Source organism: Musca autumnalis, unplaced genomic scaffold, assembly GCF_047663935.1.
Source record: "Musca autumnalis isolate F117 unplaced genomic scaffold, ASM4766393v1 scaffold_3, whole genome shotgun sequence".
Taxonomy (NCBI): domain Eukaryota; kingdom Metazoa; phylum Arthropoda; class Insecta; order Diptera; family Muscidae; genus Musca; species Musca autumnalis.
In genome coordinates this window covers 138311185-138318533 of record NW_027411866.1, presented here as the reverse complement: position 1 = coordinate 138318533, position 7349 = coordinate 138311185, and positions in this window count along the sequence as shown.

The following is a 7349-nucleotide window of genomic DNA, read 5'->3' as shown; positions in this document are numbered from 1 at the left end:
ATATCGCTGGTGTCATGCTTAAGTATTCCATACGCCATTTTTGACTTTTAAGATAAAGGAATTGTTTAGGGTTTTCGGATATGATATTTCTGAATCTTTGGTCAGCTTTTTCCTATCTGCTCTGCAACACATTTAAAAAATCAGAACTCTGATTTTCGATTTACAATGTTTGAAAGCAAAGACATAGACTAATGAATGTATAGGCAGAGAAATTGTAATGCGTTTGTTTTTTGTAGGGATCGCCCTTACTTTCAATATGCTGTGTGTTCACTCAATTGCGTTTTGTTTTGGGATAAATTTCAAGTTTTTGTTTTTATTTCTTTATATGGGGATGTAGATCCGGTCAAGATTATCCACATATTGTCGTTTATCATCATAAATAGTTCCAAAAATTTTACCGAGAGTATTTCTTTGTCTATACATTCATTAGTCCATGGGCAAAGATAGATAAAAGTTGTTGTTACTTTGTTTCATTTGATATACAATATTTTACGTTTGTCTCATATGGGACAAATAGACAAAAGTTATATTTTTAAAACAATTGCTATAACGTTTATACCCCAAAAGATATTCGTATATTATTTCGCAAAGATGTTCTTTATACTATTACTATAAATTATAAATAATTTTTTTAAGTCAACTCCACCCAGTTGTAACCTAGATATTAGAATGCGATTATCTCAAAAAGGAAAAAGGGCGTATGTAACATGACACCGACGATATAGGTCCACGTCTTCATATAGCCCCCATAGAACGGTACTTTGAAAGTTTTAGCCAGAGAAATTTGGTATTGAGAGTCTCAATTTGAGACTCCGAGTGGTTAAAGAACTTTTCCACCTTAAATTGTGGAAATTGGTACTTTCGTAACTCTTCGATATTAGTTCAGAAAATTTTATGGAAAATTTTAATGAACTCGAAGGCAGGTTGCAAAAATGTTGTTCTTATATGTTAGGGAAAGACGAGGAGTAAGTGTAATTCTCATTTAAATTTGAATACTCGATACCTAAAGGAATCAGTTTTCACTAAAAATCATCATATGAAAAACGCTGAAAAAAACCAGTTTCCATTCCCTTCGTCGGTATGTAAAAAATTACTCTTTGTTATAGAGAGTAATATGAAGTTGGGTCATTGGGGGAATACTCGAGACTTAAGCAATCACATAAGATTGAATCTAAACAGTAACAAAACAAGTAAGTGAGGGCTATACTCGAAAGGGGCCTATTATGTGATACCCTACACCACTTCCTCAGGGCACGGGTTTCCTCTGAATTTAGGTTATATGATTGTGACTCATTATGCTATTTATAGAATTAATTGACATTTAGAAATTTTGCCCCAGAATTTAAAATTTGGACCAAAAACTAATTTTGAATATATTTTTCCCAAAATATTCAATTTCAACCGTAAAATACGATCCGGTTATATTTTAAAATTATTTATATTTTCCTTGACCAAACCTCTTACTGTTTTTCAACAATTTGTCAGTATTAAAATATAACTGCGACCTCTAGCGTGATTAAGGTTACTACACACAATTAAAACTGTGGGGTCCCTGTGTATACTATGCTGTAACTATGTTATCGGATCATATACATCAGCATAATTAGCATCAATGATAAGGTAAAGAGTTCCTCTTCTAAACTTAGGGGCTGGAGCATATCTTCTAGGAATAAAGATATAGTCATTATACTAAAAATTTTACCAATTTTCATAAAAAAGTTTTCGTCCATTTAACCCGCTAAATGTTATCTGATCTTCATATTATATTGCTTCATATTATATCGCTACAAAATCGTATACAAATTTCGTTTTTTTTTTTTTGGTCCATTTGGTCCCTACAAATTTCTCGATCATTACCAATAACAATAGGTGTCTATTCTGGTCTAAAGTTGACCTTTATAAAAATTTCATGACCATCAGTCCATATTTGCGGCCTGGAGTTTGATTACAATTTTAATGGACGGACAGACGACACAGATTTCAAAATCGATTTATCTCGTCAAGATATGAATTTTGGTATACCACATGAGTGGTCTACGACGAATATTTCGGAAAAATATTTTTTTGGATTTCTGAAAATACGCTTTTTTCTCCCCTCTTACCAGATATTTGGATTTCTGAAAATACGCTTTTTCTCTCCCCTCTTACCAGAATATGATTTCTTGACGCTTCGTATTGATACAGACTGCAGGGTTGCGTTCTTCTCATCAGTAGTAGTAGTTACAGCAAACCTGATCGTACCATGGACTTTTAGGTGGTGGTTTTTGGTACACCAATTTAGATTTTGCGGCAGTTTCAAGAGTGGGCTATTCATTGTCAATGCGATTCGAAAAGGAGTACCGTCTTCCATTATGTGGGTAAATTGAGCGGACGTGGGCTATCTGTTGTGTTTGCACCTTCGCCGCATCCACCTTTCACCCGGTGTTAGTTCGCAGTTTTAACGCAAGCATCGAGCGTTCTCATGTTAATGAGAAAAAAAAAACACCAGAACAAAATGTTTGCAAGCTGACAGCACGATTCAACTAAAAATCATCTCTGTAAAGAAAGTAAAGATGAAGTTAAGCCAATGGGGGAATACTCCAGACTTAAGCAATCATATGATTGAATCTTCAACAATAACAAAAACAAACAAATTCTTAAAAATAATTTCAAAACCATACAATTTTTTATCTCATATTTTATGTTCCTAAAAGCTATACATTTATGTATGTACATATCGTCACCTGAAATGCCGAAAGACGTAACCCTCAAGGGTTACGTTGAGGGTTACGTCTTTGGGCATTTCAGGTGACGATATACACAGAGATATGTACATATATGAATTTGTTGATTTGTTTTTTTTTATGCCTACTGAACATTTTTGTTTTTGCTTTTCTATAAAAAAGTATACAAAGTAACTTTTATAGAAAAAAGTACCATTTTAGTACTTTTTAAAAATTTGATTTTCCATCCCTTATTGGTTATAGTTGAATATATCAAGACAACGCTTTCATTTCACGTTACTATATTTCTCCAAAATATTTTGATATAAACCTATAGTTACTTTAGACAATTCTCCTTGCAAGAGAGAGAGAGAGGAAATGTTGAGAGATATATGTACCTCCCCAGCAAACACAATGTCCGACGTCCGACGCGTCTGCTCAAAGTCGGAAGTTTTTTCCGACGCGTCTGACCGACTTCGGTCCGAACGCTGTCCGACTAGACTGACGAACTTTTTTCCGTCCTCTCTCTCATTCTCTGAAGGGAATTTTTCTATTTTTTCTTGTGCTGCTTTAGCAAAAGTAAGTGTGAATAATCAGAGAGAAAAGAATTGTACATGCTTCGCTCGCACATTATAAATGTGTAATTGTTGATGTACCGACGTTGATGCAGTGCGAACGAAAAATTAAGTGCTCGGGTTTTAATTTCTGTATCGGAGAACAAATTTGGTTTATTGTTGTCATACGTGTTGATGCATGATTGTGTTTAAATGTTATTCGTAGTGATCGGTTGCATACATATTTCTTTATTTTTATGAAGTTAATGAAAATAAAGATTTTCTTCGTCAAACTTCAACAGTATTCCGTGGAAAGTCATATGTTTTATATTTGTATATGGCCAAAGTTAAGTTTCTTAACACTTTTATGTGTATCAAAATTTTTTGCATGTGAAGGCATGTATTTTTTCATATATTAATAACAATTGTTTTATATATTTCACAGATCCTGTTGACGAATTTGTTGTTCTCCCCAGTTTGTTTTTTCGCCAAGTCGCGCATTTAACACAGCATAAGATGATATTAAAACCTAATATGTTAATATGTTTGTAGTATGTGGTATAGGATTTGGATATTTCATGAATTAACTCTGTATTTTCAACATCTTTTAATAATAAAAACAAATTCTGGTCTAATGCTGGTAAATAAATCAGATGTTCATACGATAGTTCATCTGACTTCGGACCAAATTCGGTCCGAAAGTCGGCAAAAACATTCGAATTTCATAAGATTTTACTTCCGAATTCGGACCGATATCTGTCCGAAATTCGGTCAAAAAATCAGAAATTTATATCATAGTTTATCAGAGTTCGGACCACATTCGGTCCGAAAGTCGGCTAAAACATCCGATTTTCATCCGAATCGGCCAGAGAACACGTCAACACGCCATATGACTTTCGGTCAGAGTTCGGACCGAATTCGGATCCGATCTCGGACGTTTCATCCGACTTTTGGAACGAATTCGGTCCGAATTCTGATGTTTCTTACGATTTTGGTTTGCTGGGTCATTGGGACTAAGACGTGCACATTGACATTCCATTTATTTACATGTGTATGTTTGTACAATATCGATTATGTTTATAATACCCTCCACCATAATATGGAGGGTATAATTAAATTCGTCATTCCGTTTGTAACACATCGAAATATTCATCGGAGACCCTATAAAGTATATATGTATATATCTTAAGATACAGCTCGCAATTTTTAAGATAGAGTTTTGCAATTTGGTGTAGAAGCTCCTATTACTCCTAGGATATTTGGTATTGCAAATGCGCTATATCGGTCCACGTTTTGATATATCCCCTAAAAACTGAAGGTTTTAGCTTCATTATCACACCAAAATGGCTGAAATTCGGTACTTAGTCTTCGTTGGGGGTATAAAACTTTTCACCAGAATTTTTCCAGTACAGGCCCATGCCTTCTTATAGCCCCCATGGAACGGTACCTCCCGCTTTGCGGTATCGTCCGAAATGGCTGAAATTCGGTATTTAGTTTTCATTTAATGTATGAAACTTTCCTTATTATTTTTGTCGGTATAGGCCTACGGCTTCATGTAGCCCCCATAGAACGGTACCTCCCGATTTGAGGTATTTTGATCAGAGCTCCGGTTTACTTGCAAGTGAAAAATTGGGGGAGGTGTTAAATTTTTTTGGGGTGCAATTTTTTTGGTATGGATGGGGCAAGTTTGTTTGTGGGTGGGAAAAGTTTTTGTGTGGCGGGGGTAAGGGGGCAAGTTGCCCCCCTCAACTTCCTCAAATGCGAGAAGAGTTTCAATTGCGCGTGAAATTTTGATGCTGTGGCCTCACCATTCCTCCGAAATGGCTGAAATTTGGTACTTAGTCTTTATTTGGGGTATAAAACTTTCCATATGAAATTTGTCGGTATAGAACCACACCTTCATATAGCCCCATAGAACGGTACCTTTCGATTTGCAGTATTTTGAAGGGTTTGGCATCAATATTCCTCTGAATTGGCTGAATTTTGATATTTAGTCTTTATTTGGGGTATAAAACTTTCCATATAAAATTTGTCGGTATAGAACCACGCCTTCATATAGCCCCCATAGAACGGTACCTCCCGATTTTCGGAATTTTGAAGGTTGTGGCCTCAATATTCCTCCGAAATGGCTGAAATTTTTTATATAGTCTTCGTTGATGGGATAAAACTTTCCCCCAGAAATGTGTTGGTACAGATCCACGCCTTAATATAGCCCCCATAGAACGGTAACTCCCGATTTTAGATATTTTCAAGGTTATGGCCACAATAATCCATCGAAATGCCTGAAATTTGGTATTCAGTCATCGTTCGTTGTATTTATCTTTCCCTTTCAATATGTCGCCGTAGTTCCACGTCTTCATATAGCCCCAACAGAACAGCACATCTCAGTATTCGGTATTTTGATGTTTGTGGCCTCAATATTCCACCAAAATGGCTGAAATTTGGTACTTAGTTCCTACATTTCAGTTTGTCGCAGATAGCTGTGGCATGCGACGTGAACTTAGTGTCGAATGTAACCCCTAGAATTTTCGGACAGTTTGTGGTAGGAATTCTGCTACCGTCGATCACGACATTCAACTCTCGTCTAAACTGCGCCGTCGATGTGGTGAACAGAGTGGCCGTAGATTTAGTGGCGGATATCTGCATATTCCTCGCTTGGAAAAAGGGGGTAAGATTTGTTAAAAAGGAGTTCAGTCTTCCACAGAGGTCATCAGGAACGTTACGATCTTGATGTCGTCTGGGTGGTGAAATACAGGGGAGGTAGGTACAGGAGAGATCCGCACCTTGGGGAACTCCCTGTTTCACTTTACGGGGTGTGGACTTCTTGTTTCTGACTTCCATGTATGACTGGCGTCCACACATGTAATTGATTATCCAATGTTTCAAGCTTGGCTGGAGGGTTGTCTGTTCAATGTCCTCAAACAGCGTGGAGTGCTTTTGATAAGTCAAGCGCCACCATCACACGGCTTATTCTGGTTGAGTCCTTGACAAATATGTGTGGCTGTTTGGAACATTAGCCACATTTTTTACCGAAATTGCTGGAATTTCTTAAGCGAAAGGCAAGTTTTACTTCAATACAACATATGGTGGAGGGTGTAACAAGTTCGGCAACGGCCGAGCTTTACGCCGTTCTTACTTGTCTATAGAAATATTTTTGAAATACAATTGGCGATTTATGCATATTACCAAAAGATTTATTCCCTTTTTCAGTGCTCTACAAATGCTAATTCTTTGAATTACGTTTTCTCAACAGTTTCATTCAAGTGTAACAGAAGAGATTTAAAGCATATTCTTAAGAGTTTTCGTCTCGACAAACTTCTGACATTTCTATTAGAGATTTTATATTTTTCGACATATATTTGCTCCCTCTTGCTTTGTTTCTTTCTTTTTGTTTATCAGTGGTTGACAACTTGACCAAATTTGTTGGTCAGTAAGTTGTGCGGTAACTATAAATAAGAACTTTACTGACAGGTGCTTTGAATTGTCTCATATTTTCTCCTTCAGCAGCTACTTTAGTACTAATTGCCTGCCAGTTATGTGTCAATGTCGTCTACGTGACAAAAATATTCAAAAAGTTATTGTTTAGATATGACAAAATTATATACGTGCTGATGATATTCATAGGTAGTTTTTGTGGAAAATAATAGGGAAATGGAAAATTGTCTATCAAAATAAATATTATATTATGGGGGAGGAAAATGGATAACATATATGTATGTATGTATATGTTTGAAAGTAATAATATACTTGACGGTACATTGAACGTGCGTTACTATGATAAAAAAATGCTTCGATTCTTGCGATTAACAACTAGTTTACGATAAATAATATATTAAACGTTTCTTATACCCTCCAGCATAGTATGGTGTTATTCTGTTTGCGACCCTATAAAATATATATTCATGATCAGGAGAACATTCTGAGTCAACATAGTCATGTCCGTATGTCCGTCTGTTAATCACTATAGCATCCACAATAATTGATCTAGAACGCTATATTTTTACACCCGAGTATATTTTTCCATAGGCAGGTCAAGTTCGAAGATGGGCTTTATCGGCCCACGTTTTCGTATAGCCCCCATATAACGGCCCCT